This window comes from Varanus komodoensis, unplaced genomic scaffold (assembly GCF_004798865.1).
Source record: "Varanus komodoensis strain SLA01 unplaced genomic scaffold, ASM479886v1 scaffold44_3, whole genome shotgun sequence".
Lineage (NCBI taxonomy): Eukaryota > Metazoa > Chordata > Lepidosauria > Squamata > Varanidae > Varanus > Varanus komodoensis.
This window is the reverse complement of record NW_025336010.1, coordinates 7,048,783-7,064,852: the sequence shown is the minus strand read 5'-3', so window position 1 is coordinate 7,064,852 and position 16,070 is coordinate 7,048,783.

Sequence of the window (16,070 nt, the reverse complement as noted above, 5' to 3'; positions counted from 1 at the left end):
AGGATTGCCCCTTCAATTCTGCTTCTAACTTTGAGCATTTGGGTGACTAATTCTGGTTCTAATTGAGCTGATTCTAATTTGTGGCATTGCCCACTACCCTCATTCCTTCTAACTGTTAAAATAGTTGGCCTACACCTTAATAATCAAATCAGGTGAAAGTATCTATCTTGCAGATAAGCTTCTTGATTTGGAACCCAGCCTGAAGCCTCACTCTCATGCAGTTGTATCTAAATGTGTCCATCCAGCAGCCGAAGGACACCACCAGAAGGACATCCTTCTCTGTGGATCCCCACACACCATTTTCTGGAGATTCGGGCAATCTTCCAGGGCAGATCTGGGGAAAGCAGGCGGGGGCGCATGCACGCAGAAGCATGGAAAGGAAGGAAGGAAGACATCCCAGTGCATGAGGATGGCCAGTTATGAATGGCCAGAAAAGAGGAAATGCATCACCAACTAGAGGGTGGCAAGAGTGGGGATTAGCATAAGATGTACTTATGTCCCTGCATAGGCATCCATGCCCATCTAGAGGTTATGATCATTTAAACAGGGTACAATAAATACTGCTACAATGCAGGGGAGAGTGTCCAAGTGACTTGTGTGCCTGCCTGTTCAGTCCGCTGTCCAGGTGCTAACTGTGGGGCAGGCAACTGCAGTTCAGAGAATGTTTTATGTTCAACCCAGAATTGTGCCAGACCGGCCTTTCAATTGAAAAAATGAGGACACACACTCACCTAGCATTGCACAAGTGGAAGGACGCTCACCCAGTCACCCATCGCCTTTCTGACACCGCTATAAATCAGATATGGAACTGAAACCAAGAAAGATGACTCGCCTGTGACCCTCTTGGTGAAATCACCCTTGAGCAGGAAGCAGGGTGAGGATCGCAGGCCGAGCTCCTCTGCAGGGATGGTGCAATTCCTGTGACTCCTGCTGCAAAGGCTGCCTGAGATGTCATGATCAGCCTCTTTGTCCTGTAACTTTTTTTTTTTGCCTTAAAAGAATATTTGTATCTTCAAAATAGATAACAACTAATGAGTCGATTCTATGAGAATTAAACTCATTGTGTCATTATGGAATTGGTCATAAACAAGTACAGTAGTTGACTAGGTAAATGGAGCTCTCTTTTAAAAAATCTATTTTATTAAATCAGTTTTAAAAACAAATCCAAACAAAATTCAAAACATACACAAAAATAATATACAGTGCAAATAAGAAGGTTTCCCCCCCAAAACAATTATAATTATACAATAACAAAGACACTGTATCTGTCCACTGGGACTTTTGGTTGCATGTGAAATAATTTGCTCTCTCGGGAGGCCCAACCCCCTTCCAGAACAGCACTGAATCTTCTGAAGGTCCAAAACCCTTCCCTTTTAGCAATACATATTCAATAAACAATCCCCAAATATCATCAAAATTATTCTTGCTTATCAAACCCTTTTTCACCTTAATATCACAAGTTAACTCGTTATTAATAGCTACATTCCAGTCCGCTCTATACTATTCACGTAATTAATCATCATATTTATTTTCCAATTGTCCTGTAACTGTCGCAGGTTTGTCTGGAAGTGTTATATTATCTATTAGGACATCAGTTTGTAACTGACTGTGAACAATTGGCTGCGATTGAAACAGCCCATTGGACCAGCCCCTCTTATCTGTTAACAAACTTATTGCCTCTTACTTATCATTATATAAGAGGGCATAACTGAGTAATGGAGCCCCTGGTCTGTATGCAGAAGGTTCCCAGCTGGAACTTCAACTAACCAGGGAAACAGATCAGCTGGAAACTCTGGGGAGCTCTTGCTGCCAGCCAGTGTCAGCCATGCTGGGATACACAGAAGCAATACCAGGCAATGCCCCACGTAAATTTCTCTGATGCAGCTGCAAGCTTCTCTGAGCAGATTTTGCCATGGAAAATGGCATACAGAGAAACAGATGCATATGGGGATGCTGATGTTCTAATCTCAGCTTGCAGCCACTGCCTTACCCACTGGCTTTCTGGCTTATACTGGAAAAGAGGCAATCTAGTCCTCTTCTTACTAGATAAGGATACCTATTTTATGCTTCCTTGTGCTACAGAGCAGAAGGAGAAACACATTTCAAAGGGCGAAAAACCATACTATGCCTGAAATGTGAAAGAACAGGTCTGCTCACCTAAAGTGGCCAGGCCAGACCAGACAAACTGGGAAGTGTGGCTGAACTCTCCAAGCAACTTGATCTTCTGCGGTGAGCGGTATTTACAAACTAAAGGGGAATTCAGAATGTGTCAGAAACATTTCCATTGTTAATCAACTATGATTTCACCACATGTGGTACAGGATTAAAGAAAATCAGATTGCCAAGGTCACACATGTAACCTCATGCATTCTGTTACCCTGGAGTCTCTAACCCATCATCTAGTTAATTTCAAATGAGAAATGCCACAAACTACGGTTTTCAACGTTTCAGCCAATGCATGCTCACAAAGTAGTTCTACCATCATTTATTTATTTCTTTGATTCCTAAAACAGCATCCAGCAGTCCCCAGTCATGAAACTCTGCTTATGCTCAAAGACACATTGTATACTGGATTGTTCAGGTCAGAGGCAGGAGAGCGAATGCAGCTTTCACCCTTCGTGAGTGAGTGCCAGGCTGCAGTTTTCTTCAACCCGGAATCCTCCAGATATGTTGGACTGCAACTCCAATGCTGGCTGAGAATTGGAGTTCAACAGATCTGGAAGGCACTCAGTTGGGGGTGGCTTCTGTAGCAAAGATCAGAACTCCATATGCTTTTCTATAGGTAATACAGATTTAATTAAAATATCTATGCCCTGACCTTCCATCTATTGAGTTCCGCAAGATGCCTTAACAATAACGTATAAGTATCAAACTAAAACCATATACATCTATATTAACTGAAAATTGAATATCCTAAAAACATACAAAAATGGCAATGAAAAGCACTCCAAAGTAAGACAAAGCCTTGGGACACTCAAATACCTACTGAAAATAGCAGAATGAGCTATATAATCTGCTGCCAGGACCCCTTTAATAAGGGAACTGATCAGGTCTCCCTAGGGGAGAACTTTCACATCTTTGGTACCACCACTGAAAGCTCCGGGCTCAGACTCGATGGTCCGGGAGGCCCCTTCTGGCTTGCTCTGTTTCTATATTGCCGTTATGTAATGTCAGGCAGTGTGGGGAATGGGCTGCAGAACAGACACCAAAGGAGACTCGAGGGCACTCCAAGATGATAGCTAGAAAATGGATCACCTATGCCCCTCCCCACTGCAGCGGGAAGGAAAAAAAGCAAACCAGCTGCCTTTCCAAAGTTGGGAACTTCACCTTGGAGAGGGATAAAATGGCAGGGGAGAGGCAGGACATGAGTTCTCCTGAGGCCAGCCTTCTGCCCTTTCTCACTGATACGCGGAAGCCCTTCCAGCAAATAAAGCAGGGGAGGAGGGAGAGGAGACAAAGGTTGTGTCTGCTCCTTCTCCCACCCTGCATAAGCCTTCAAATTCAGGGTTTATGAGTATCAAGGATGCAAGCCACCGGGCTGCATCCTATTTGTACAGGAGAAGGTGTCCTGACCCAAGTGTAGCAAATGGATCCAAGATTACTCAGGCAAGAGAACTGTTAACCTTCCACAGTGGGGTGCAAAGAAACTTAAGATTACCACCAGCTTTAAGCACATAGGAATATTCCTTGCATTATGTGATCCATTAGGTCCCACACTCTATCCAGGGATATTTGCACAGGAAGGAACAGCCTTTCTTAAACAAATAATGCACATTTTCTCATTTGAGCAGCTGAACATGGCATTTTGCATTTCGGCCACATTTTACTGTTTGCATTTTGTGCCAATACAGAATTTACATTCATTTAGTATTTGTTTCCTGAACTTCCTGCAACTCGTGTACCAGTGCTGTGCAGGTTTCTTTAAGAGATGTACCTTCCTGATTTGTGGCTTCAAGAACTCAAACTTCAGTTCAGAAATGAAATGAAAGAGGGAATGGGAACATTACAAACAAGCATTGCTCAACTCCCATAGGATCAAAGTTTAGATCTCCTGGCCCTTGAATTCCTGTTTAAATACACCATACATTTGTCCCCTGAGGGTTTGTTTATACTAGGGTTATGTATGTGACTTGCCTCTTGCTCTATTGCTAAATTCTTTGTAGAAGTGTAATCATATCAGAAATAAATTAACAGGCCATGTCATTATGACGTAATAATCCTATCTCCCAAAAAATTCTTCCTTTGTAGAATGAAACAGTCTACAGAATGGCATAAATGATGTCCGTGGATTACAAAATAAAAGTTTCCCTCTGTTTGCTTTAATTCTTTAACGCTGTGACTGCCTGAGGATTGCATGCAGCTCCTACAACATTCCTAACTCTGGGACAAAGCATTTTAGCACTGCTAATTTTCTTCCCTTTTTAGTGGTGCCTTTATGAGCTGTCTTACAAGTCTGCTTTAAATGAAAGGCGGAAATCATAGCACCTAAAGCCACAAAGACTTCTGATAGGTAGGGCTACCTAACTATAGGAAGGTAGAGCTGGCCGCGGGATGCCCAAATTGGCCCAGACATTCAGCTATTTACAGTGTAATCCTACACATGTCTACTCAGAAGTAACTCCCATTGGAAGGTTGGATATAAATGAGGTATGTTGAAGATTGTAAACAGCTGGGTTTTTGTATGGAATTAACTATATTTGATTAAATGGTGTTTAAGTTAGATGAAACATTAGTAATTTAGCTTAAAGAAAATTGGTTTAAAAGATATTATAAGTATTAGTTATCACTATGCAGAGTAGTTAAGATGTCTTTAGGGATGTTAAATGGATGTTTTTCATGTTATTTGTAATTGTGGTAATGAGGAAGTTATTTATCATTAGAAAATTGAAAAGATTTTGAATTGGTCCAGAAATGTTTAGATCAAACTTATCACTGAAGAAGAAAGAAGATACTGCAATTTTACTCAACCTGGAGATGCTTCCCTTTAACATTGGTCAAGAGAAACAGTATGTTGCAAGAAATGATGGGACTGATTTCACTGATGAAGAAGAAGGAAGATAGTGACTTCTATCAAATTTGGAATTACTTTTTTTTATTGGCTGGACAAATGGGACTTGATTCTGATCTAAAGATGTTTTCAAGTTATTATAAATGGATTCTAGTATGATCATAGAATGTTAAAAGATATGTAGTAGGGGGTTGACCCAGTAAATCCGATGTGTGCGACGATTGATGTTTGTAGTACTAGTTTAAAATCCTAATAAAATTTCTTTAAAAAAGAAGTAACTCCCATTGCATTGCATGGGTTTTGCCCCCAAGCAAATGTGTGGAGGATTGCCATTTTAATAAGGGTGTCATGAGAATGGAATGAACTGAGATCTTACTAGAAGCCTCGTTGCACACAGTGGGGTGACATCTCAGCTCTCATGCACAACTTTTTAACTGTAAAGGTGCATGGCAACTAGAAATGTATGAAAAATTTGTTTTAGTAAATTTTGAATGAGGATTTAGGCAGCTTGCACCTTCTGGACTGGAAACATGTTCAGGCACTATATATGTGGTCAAAGTTGTACATTTCCCAGCCTGCAGTGCATGTGCAAACTTGAAAAATGCCTATTTTTGAAAAATGTACACAAATGCTCTCTAATCAGTGGGAGAAAAGCACATACATTTCAAAGTAATGCAGAAATGATAGGTGCATTTGGGAAAATACACATGAAAATGCGCACAAAGTGAAGGAGCAAGGCTGTGGCAAATCCAAGGGATGGATTAGGAAAGACCAATCCAGCAATAAGTTAAGTTGAGAAATAGCATCAACAGGAACTGTAGAAAATAACTCATGGACCTTGAGGAAGCAGGATTATCATCTGAATTATTGGGGTGAAGGAAAAGAAGAACATGAAGAAATGGTTCCTCTCCTGGGCCGGGCTGGCCCGACTCCTAGGAAGAGTGAGGCAGCTATCTCAGGTGGTGGATCCTGGGAGATGGCAGTGCAATTTGGGGAGGAGAGAGCTATTTGGGCCACGTGGCCTTCCCTGAATCTCCAGAGACGAGCCTGTTGCCCACGGGAGGATGCTGTGCCATCCATGGAGCAAACTAAGGTTCACCTGCTATTCTGAGTTGCTCTTGTCCATGGAATGGGGACGGCATCTCATCCTCTGCCTCAGGCAGCAAAATGTGTTTTGGCAGCCCTTGACCAAGGCCCCCTCCACAGGCCCCCTCTCAATCTAGTGTCCCACCAGCTCCAGTTGCACCTCTTTTTCCTTATCATTGCTACTACTGGTTGCACGGCAAGCAGAGAGCCAGCAAGAGTAAAGACAGCAGCACCTGCTGCTTGTCCTTCTCACCATCGTTTTTGTTTGGGCTGGAGGGAGAGGCAATTGAACCGGCAGGCTGCATCAGTGAAGAGGAGGCTGGTCCCCACTAGAACATGGGTCCTGGGCAGCAGCCCAGCCATGCCTCTCCCCAGTGGTCACACTGGGCTTGGGCCTGTCCTAGCCCTGGCTGAACTTCTCCCTGGTGCCTCACTGAACCACCCCAGTCCCCACTTTGTGCTAGATCTTGAATCACAGCTGACATGAATCTGCATTAACAGTCTGAGAACTCTGACTAGAAAATCTACCTAAACTTAAGGCAGGAAGCATTTACACACATTGCACAATGGCCCCAAGGCTATAATCAGGGGCTCATTTTCCAGACCAAGAGAAGTGGCCAGATTAAAAGGAACAGGACAGACTATGCCTTAAAATCTGTGTGGGGTGCTTCTGGGAAAGCCTGATTCATGTACACCTTTAGAACTTCCACAGAAGCTGAAATCTGAAGTACTAACTTTGTTCCAATATACAGATCCAAGGTGCCACCTAGTGATAAGACTATGGAAAAAGACAAATTATTTTTCAGGCATCAGGGAAGCTTGGCTACAACTTAGAGACCTATCTGGATAAGTAAAACCAACCTGTTCAAAGGAGATTTTATTTAGAAATGGCTAATTTACTTAATCAGAAAACATAACTGTGCATGCAGTGTTGCACATCTGGTACACCACCATGCAACCTTCCAAAGAAGCAATGTTTGTGGAGAGGTAGGGACAGAATTCACACTCTGCCTAGAGGCAAGGTGGACGTGTCAAAGATTGGGGTTGGGGTGGGAAGAATCACTTCCAGTTGTCCTGAGAGTAAATGGAGAGTTCTCTTGTTTTGCTGGCCTCTCTGCAGCTGAAGTGATGGTGGGCAGTTGTGCATAACGGTGAGGCGTCTTGGCTTCCCTGTGAATTCCAGCTGGGTGTAAACATAATGAATGATCAGAGCTCTGCTTGCTCCTAATCCAGCATTCTGTGCACACAGTGGCCAAGCAGCTGTCCAATGGATCCCACAACAAGGACATGGTGCAGCAGCATCCTCCCATCCATGTTCCCCAGCAACTGTGGCACCTAGATGTCCTGCTTCCGGGATGCCTTTTCTGGTTTTGCCAACAATAGAATTTCCATGTCCAGAGGAAAGGGCTCAGTCCACCCCCACTTCAGCCCTGCGCATCTCCACCTGCAGAGTCACTCACAAGGAAGTGCATCCAACGCACAGAGCAGAAAGGAATGTTTAGGGTGGTCAAGATTGGACAACCACATGTTGGCTATTCCATGAGTGGAGCTGGCTGAAGCCAGGGGTCAGACTAGATGGCCTGGGAGACCCCCTTCTGACTCACTCTGTTTCTATGTTTCTAAACATGGTAACCATCCTCCTCCTCCTCCTGGCTACTCAAGTAAAGTAGGATGGTGCCAGCAGAGGAACAGGCAGCTGCGTATGTTTCTGGCCTCGATCCCATATGGAAGATAAGCTGGATTAGGATCAGGGGAAGGAGGAGTGAAAATTGGCAGAAGAAGATACATAATTAGTTTAAGAAAGCAGCCACAAATTGAAATGACTCCGGAGGAAGATGAAAGAAGAAAGTGCCAAAGCAGGACTGCAGTGGAACAGTAAGAAAACAAAAATCACAACCACAGAAGAATTACACAACTTTAAGGTCAACAATGGAGAAATTGAAGTTGGGAAAGATCGTGCATACCTTGGCTCAGTCACCAGTTCAAAGAGAGACGGGAGCCAAGAAATTCAAAGGGAGGCTGAGAGTTGGGAGGGCCACAACAGAGGAACTAGAAAAGATCATCAAGTGTAAAGTTATTTCACTGCAGATCAAGGCCAAGATCATCCATACCATTGTATTCCCAATCGCTGTGCATGGGTGTGAAAGCTGGATCAGGAAGGAAACTGACAGGAAGAAAATGGATGCATTCAAAGCTTAGTGCTGGAGGAGAGCTTTGTAAATACCCTGGACTGAAAGGAGGACAGACAAGCAGATCCTAGAGCAAATCAAGTCAGAACTTTCCCTGGAAGCAAAATTAACAAAAATGGAAACTGTCACACTTTGGGCACATCAGGAGAAGGCAAGATTCACTGGAGAAGGCACTCAAGCTAGGAAAAGTTGAAGGCAGAAGAAGACGGGGAAGACCAAACAGGAGATGAATCGATTCCATAAAAGAAGGCTTGAGTTTGCAAGAACCAAGCTGGGTTGTCAAGGATGGGACATTCTGGAGGATGCTCATTTATTTATTTATTTATTTAAAACTTTTATATGCTGTCCTTTATGTATAACATCTCAGAATTCAGTAAAAAAATCAATATCACAATATAATAAAACAATACATAACCAATAAAAATGAATCAAATCAAAAGTGACTGTTAAAACCATTAAAATACTAATTTTTAAATAATGCTTAAATAAAAGCAAATAAAAGACCTGGCGCTGAAAGGAGGGGGCTCAGTGCCAGGTGAACCTCTCTGAGGAGCACATTCCACAATCATTGCCAAGGTTGACTTGTCAGAGATGACATGACAGCATGTCACAACCAGAACTACTAGGCTTTCAGCGGCTGTTAGTCAGGATGGCTGTATAGTGCCACCAGTGCCAGAGGTACACTTCCGGAAAAGCGTTGTTCCTAGCCTACCTGTGGCCTTCCCATGACTGTGCGTGTGGGAACAGAGTGATGGTTAGTCGGGGCTTTGGCCTGATCCAGCATGCCTAGGCCTTTGGTTTGATCCTTTCCCTGAGGCAGCAATAGGCTTTGTCCCCCTAAAATTGTCAGCATGACTTCCCCCACCTTCTCTAGAGGGAAGTAGGGAGCTGAAACCCCCTGGCCCTTGCTACACTCCCAGTGCTGAGGGCTATGCCTGTAATTTGCATTGCAAAGAAAACATCACAGTACAAGCAACATTAATTCATCTAGTGAGGCAGCTAACTGCAGTCCTTGCTTTTGCCTTCTCAGTGATTGTCACCATAATGTGTGAAATTGACCCTGAAGCAGGGACCAGTAGCCCAGTCTCCACCAGACCTTTCTGACTACAACTCCCATAAACTCCAGCAGTGAATTAGCCCAAACAAACTGGAGGACACTGAGTGTGGGCATTCACAGGATTTCTTCCAGAGAGAAAACCACAAAGCTACATGTAGTTTGCAAGTAATTCTTGTGTATAACGCACACTTACCCACTTTATTTTGCACATGCTGTTGGTTGCTTAGCATAATATTCCACAAAAATGGCAAACCCTGGAAATAGGAACCCTAATGCAGAAGTGTGTGATATCCAAGAACTTCAACAAATCTTATTTGTTGAGCACAACCCAAATGCACTCACTCAACACAGCAATCTTAAGAACACCGTAGTGTAGATACACTGGAGAATTTTCCGTAGGACAGTCTTCTCCAACCTGGAGCTCTTCATCTGTTTGGGACCACAACCCATTCTAGGACATTGGCCATGGTGGCAGTTGATGGGAGTTGAACCCCAAAACATCTTGGGGGCACCAGGCTGGAGATGGTGGCTCTAGAGCAACAGTGGAGTCTACGGGGAGTGCTTTAGCAGTGGAAGGAGGAAGGAGTGAGCTTGATGAGGGCTACTCACCACCCGCTTTACTTTTCATATGGTTACCAGTCACGTTTCATCTTGGTGAATAATACAGCTTTTGCATGACTTGAATTAGGAACAGCAGTGCACTTTGAGGATGGTATATTGCCCCTTGAACTGCATGCTTTAAGTATGGTTGCACATTTGCAAAAGCCCTAAAAGCATCAGAGAACAGGTCTATCATTTTTGATAGGTCTAGTGACTGAGTGGCAGTGAGGTCTGCAGACCAGGTCTACCAAGGTTTGTTGTTAAGTTGTTCCTGACTTACGGCAACCCTATAAATGAATGCAGAGATCAAATTGATCAATCCTAAAGGAAATCAATCCTGACTGTTCTTTAGAAGGACAAATATTGCCTCTGAAGCTCAAATACTTTGGCCACCTAATGAAAGGGAAGGACTCACTGGAGAAGACCCTGATGCTGGGAATGGTGGAAGGCAAAAGAAGAGGGGGATGGCAGAGGCTGAGGTGGCTGGGTGGAGTCATTGGTCCAATGGGCATGGGGTTGGGTGGACTCTGGGAGACAGTGGACAGGAGAGCCTGGCACACTGTGGTTGATGGGGGTTGCAAAGAGTTTGGCATGGCTTTGTGACTGAACAACATAAATGAATGCCATCTGAAGTGTCCTGTCCTTGACAGCCCTGCTCAGCTCTTGCAAACTGGTAGACTTAGCCTCTGAGAAATACGTAAGCTAAGTTTACTCCTCTGATGGTTATTACTGGATAGATCTAGTGTACAGGAAATGTCTTTCCATCTACTCCCATTCCTTTCCATGATGCCCCTCACCCTGGAAAGGTCTCTTTGGACCAATAGCCATGATAGGGCTGAAGAGCAGGGTTAATCCTGGGGTGGGGCCGACCACAGCTTACAGCTCACTGTTGGGCTTTGCTCTACTGGCAATGAACAATTAATTCAGGAGGGATATTTATTTCTGCAGTACAAAAGAAAACACTAACTTTTGTGGACCTGCACAGCACACTGTTTCAGCTCCAACAGGAATGCTGGGAGAGAGATGGGAAGAAGTTCCTCCTGGGTCTTCTGCAAGAGCTAAAACCAGCACATTCTCTAAATCCATTCCCTTTGTGATGTGCTCCTGGGAGTTACCAGAACTGCAGACTCAAGGTCGCCAGAGGTTGCAAAGCTCAATTACCAATTCCCGGCAGCTGGGGCAAAAGGGTGGCCTCAAAGGCCCTCTGCTGTGGGGAGATAAAGGCTGAGAAGTGGAGAAGCTCTTTGTTCCTCTTTCGAGGCTCCAACCTCTTGTCTGCTGCACTTGCTGAAGAGTCCTGTGATGCACTGCATGCTTCATCCCTGTAGAAAGTGGATATTCTGTGTCTAGATTAGGGGAGGGTTAACTCTGTTGTTTTTGGGTCTGAGTGGTACAAGACCCCATGATGGGGGTGAGGGGAGGGGGGTATGGATGGCTTTGATTGGTAAATCTGCTGCTTTCCAACTTGCCCATCCCTTCTCCTTTTCTACCCTGCTTTATCCATTTCAACCTTAGTGTTTTATCTCCCTTCACCCCTATGTTTTATGCTTTCAATAAACTTGTTTTATTCCCCATACTTGGGTGATCATGTGCTAAATCGAAAGTCTGGTCCGGGAATTGAGGGGCCAGGGAATTTCTGGGTGCTATTTGACCCAGTTGGCTGTGGGGAATGGGGAATCCCTGTTGACTTTCCGTTGCAACAGCATTTCCCAAAAACACCAACACCACTGGCACAGTGTTGTTGTGTGCTACTCAGACTGGCTATTTTGCAGGACTTGTGTAACCTGTACTTTCTCAGCCATGGTTCTGCCTCCTACAGTATGAGATTAATAATGACTAATGTTATCTGAACACATTGTCAAGGTAATCTTTAAAATGTTAATGAATTCAGGGAAAAATATTAACAAAGTCTGAATCAGAAGATCCTCAACTCCTGTCTTTTCTGTTACCTTTTGGGTTGGTTGGTTGGTTGGTTGGTTGGTTGGTTGGTTGGTTTTTTGGTAAACACAATACTGCCAAACCCAGCTACAGCAAATTCTTCAATTTCTAGATTGGTTTTTTGTGAAGCTGGCTACTTCTTAGCAGGGAAGAAATTCCCAAAGAGCTTAACACACTCCAAAGAGTTCGCATACACAGGAAGAGGATGTGTTACTCGTAACCATTGCTGAGACTTCAGTCATTGACTAAAAACAATAACAGGTGGGAACCAGCTAATTCCTCACAAAATGAATGGGGGAGAAACATACGTAATATAATTTTGTCCAGTATCTTGAGTTCTACAAAGGCCAGAGACTTGCCCCTGCCTCCACACACACTTTTCAAATGGAAGTTGGAGAGTGACCAAAGGAGCCCGGGCAACAGTACCAGTTTCAAGCAGCTAAAATGCATCCAGAAGCATTTTCTGTTTATGGGGCTTCCCGGAAAATGGGCTCACTTCAAAGCACGTGCATCTTTCAGAAGCACTGAAAGGCTTATCTGTTTGGACTGATTTGTGGAGGTCAGGGATCAAGTGACAAAAGGTTGGTGGGTTTCAATGAATTTCAGTGCCTGAAAGTTTATTTTGTTCATATTGTGCCAGATAAGTTTAAATACTTCTTTCCATTCATCACCAACACCCATCCGAAGTCTCTGGGATTGGTATGTGCTATAGAGTTAAACAGATTAAATGGATAAAAACTGCTGAGGCCTTTCTTTGAACTCATCATATGCATGCCAGCTGACGTAACTAGTGACTTCCTGAACATATTGATTCTCACTATTTGAGAACAGAAGGCAAAGAAAGAGAATCCTGGCCTGCCATCAGGCACATTAACATGATCATGAATAGGCTTCTGCTCTTCATTTTGTTGCTTGATGTTTGTTCTGTATATGCCGACTGCATTTAACTTTTCCTAATGGACAGAATAAGCCACTGTTGAAAGTGGAATGGCAGGAATGGAACAGAAGAATCAATTACCCTTAATTTCTGGCCCACCTTAAAAGCATTAGTTGTTTAGCTATTAATTATGGCATGTCCTTTAATAAAATATCCAAAGAATTATTTTGGTCCAATGATTACCTTTTCAGGTATCCAGTGTATACTATTTATTTAGCCTGTTAGGAACACAAAGTTCTTAGTACAACATGGGAAAAATGACATTTGATTTTTCATACTGAGGTCAAAAATAATTATTCTGCCATTTGTTTTCAAGGGTAGCCATGTTCTGAAGTCAAAGTCTAAAGCAAAGTACATTGATTTACAGGAAATTGCTCACTTCCATTAAATGCTAGTAGTCATTTGCAAATGTACTTTTAGAGAGACCCTTGGATGCTGATAAGCTCTGTGCTGGTTGAGCCAAGTCTGTCTCCAATAACGTCAATGCCTCTTTAGGCACATTTATGCCCATTGCTGGCATTCAAAGTTCAGAAAAACATTTTCTTAATGATGTCCTATACCAAACAAAAGCTAGCTGCTCCCACAGCTGGAACACACTTTACAGAAATACATCCAATCTGTATTATTATGTACTATTATTTCTTTTTATCCCACCTAATAGCCAATGTTTTCTGGGCAGTTCAGAATTCTTTTTCTTAAATAAGTTTTATTCTAAATAACCCTAATACAAAGAAAAACTAAAAACAACATCAATCATCAGAAACATTGAACCTGCTGTGTCAGCCCCCACATTTTTTCTATTTATGATAACTTAAAAACATATTTGAATCTATACAAAGTCCTGTTTCTCTAGCCAATAATAAAAAGAGTCCCAAGTTTGAGAGAAATCAGTATCTTCAGCCTCCTTCAATGACAAAGTCAATCTGTCCATTTCTGCACAGTCCAAGATCTTTTTTAGGATCAGTTCATTGGTGGGTGGTTCTTCACTTTTCCAGTGTTGGGCAAATGCAATCCTCGCCACAGTAATTACATGTAAAATCAAGTACATTTTTTTTACTAATATCAACAAGTATATTGCCTAATAAGAAAACTTCAGGTTTAAAAGCTAAGGATTTTTGTAACATTTTCTCAAGCCATTTATGTATTTTAATCCTATACTTTTTCACTTTATTGCAAGTCCATCACATATGATAGAAGGTACCCAATTTATGTTTACATTTCCAACATCCATTTGACATATTTGGAAACATCTTGGCTAGTCTATTTGGTGACAGATACCATCTATAAAACATTTTATACAGGATTTCTTTATATGAAGTTGCTAATGTTACCTTAATATTTCTCTCCCACAGCTTTTGCCATTTTTCTAATTCAATATTATATCCAAAGTTTTGTGCCCACATTATCATAGTTTCCTTAACCTGTTCATCTTCCATTCTCCTATCTAGTAAGAAATTATATAGTCTGTAAATCATTTTCTCATCTGATTTAAGCATCACCTGGTCAAATGCTGTTAAAGCTTTATAAAAGCCCCACATTCTATAGTCTTTAGCATATCTCGATTGTATCTGCACCTTATGCCACCAAGAAATATTAGATCCTTGTTCTTGTATTTCTTGATTCAATTTCAATCCTCCATCATTATCCAAAATGTCGTCATATCTTACAATCGCTTCAAAGTTCAATGCATTTGAATATACAAGAGCTTCCATAGGTGAAAGCCATCTTGGTAATTTATTATACAATTTTGCCTTTAACTTTTCCCACACCGACATTAATGATTTCCTAATATAGTGACTTAAAAAAGAGCCATTTAGCTTAGCCTTTTCATACCACATATAAGCATGCCAAACCATTTGCAAATCATGCCCTTTGAGATACAAGAGGCTCTTATTTCTTAAGGTTATCCATTCTTTTAGCCATGCTAAAAGAGAAGCTTGATAATACAGCATCCAATCAGGGAGACCAAAGCCCCCATTCTCTTTAGCCTCCTGAAGTATTTTTAGTTTAATCCTTGGTTTCTTCCTTCTCCATATAAATCTCAAGATTTGAAAATTTAAATAATCAAAACATTTTCTATCTGGGCAGTTCAGAATTCATAGCATACAGAATTAGGCAACTTGTAGCCCTCCAGACTTTTTGAGGAGCCAGTAAGAAGGGAAAATAATTATGTGTCCCCAAACAGAACATTTTTTCCAGTGCTACAGAGGGGGGAGGGAATTGTGCCAACCAATTGCAGAAAGGACTTTGCTATCTCAGGGGCTTGAATTTTTTATTTAATTAATACATTTCTATCCCGTCTTTTGCAACAAGCCTCAGGACAGCTTACAAAAGGTAAAAATAGTAATATAAAATACAATTAAAACATTCAATAATAGCACAACATAAGCAACAGTTCATAAGTAAAGAAAAAAAGGAAAGAAAGAAAAGAAAGAAGAAAATGCAACTGTGTAAGATTATTATTAAAATTATTGATATTAATTATCAAAATGGTGGATAAATAAAAAAGGTCTTTACCTGGTGCTGGAAAGAGTAGAGAATCGGTGCCAGGCAAACCTCTCTGGGGAGTGCATTCCATAGTTTGGGCGCCACCGCAGAGAAGGCCCTCCTCTGGGTAGATATCCTCTGTACCTCCTTCAAGGAGGGTTCCTGGAGCAAGGCCTCCCCTGCCGATCTTAAGGGGTGTGAGGGCATATAAGGAAGGAGACATTCCTTAAGGTATCCTGGTCTCAAGCTGTTTAGGACTTTATAGGTTAGTACCAGCACCTTGAATTGGCCTGGATTTCAACTGGGAGCCAGTGAAGCTGGTAGAGGACCGGCATTATACGAGAATAACGTTTGGCCCCTGTCAGCAACCTGGCAGCTCTATTTTGTACCAAGTGAAGTATGTGGACTGTTTTCAAGGGCAGCCCCACATAGAGCGTGTTACAGTAATCCAACTGGGAAGTTACCAGCACATGTGACACTGTTGCTAGGCAGTGCTCATCCAGGTAAGGACACAGCTGTTGGATCAGCTGAAGCTGAAGGAAGGTGCTCCTCGCCACCTGGGCCTCCAGAGACAGCTCCAAGTCAAGGAGCACTCCTAGGCTGCAGATCCTGTCCTTTAGAGGGAGTGCAACTCCATCCAGGACAGAACCAAAATCACTTACCCGAAAGCCCGAACCGCCCACCAAAAGGACCTCCATCTTATCTGGATTGAGTCTCAGATTGTTGGCCCTCATCCATCCCATTACCTTGGCCAGGCACCAGTTCAGG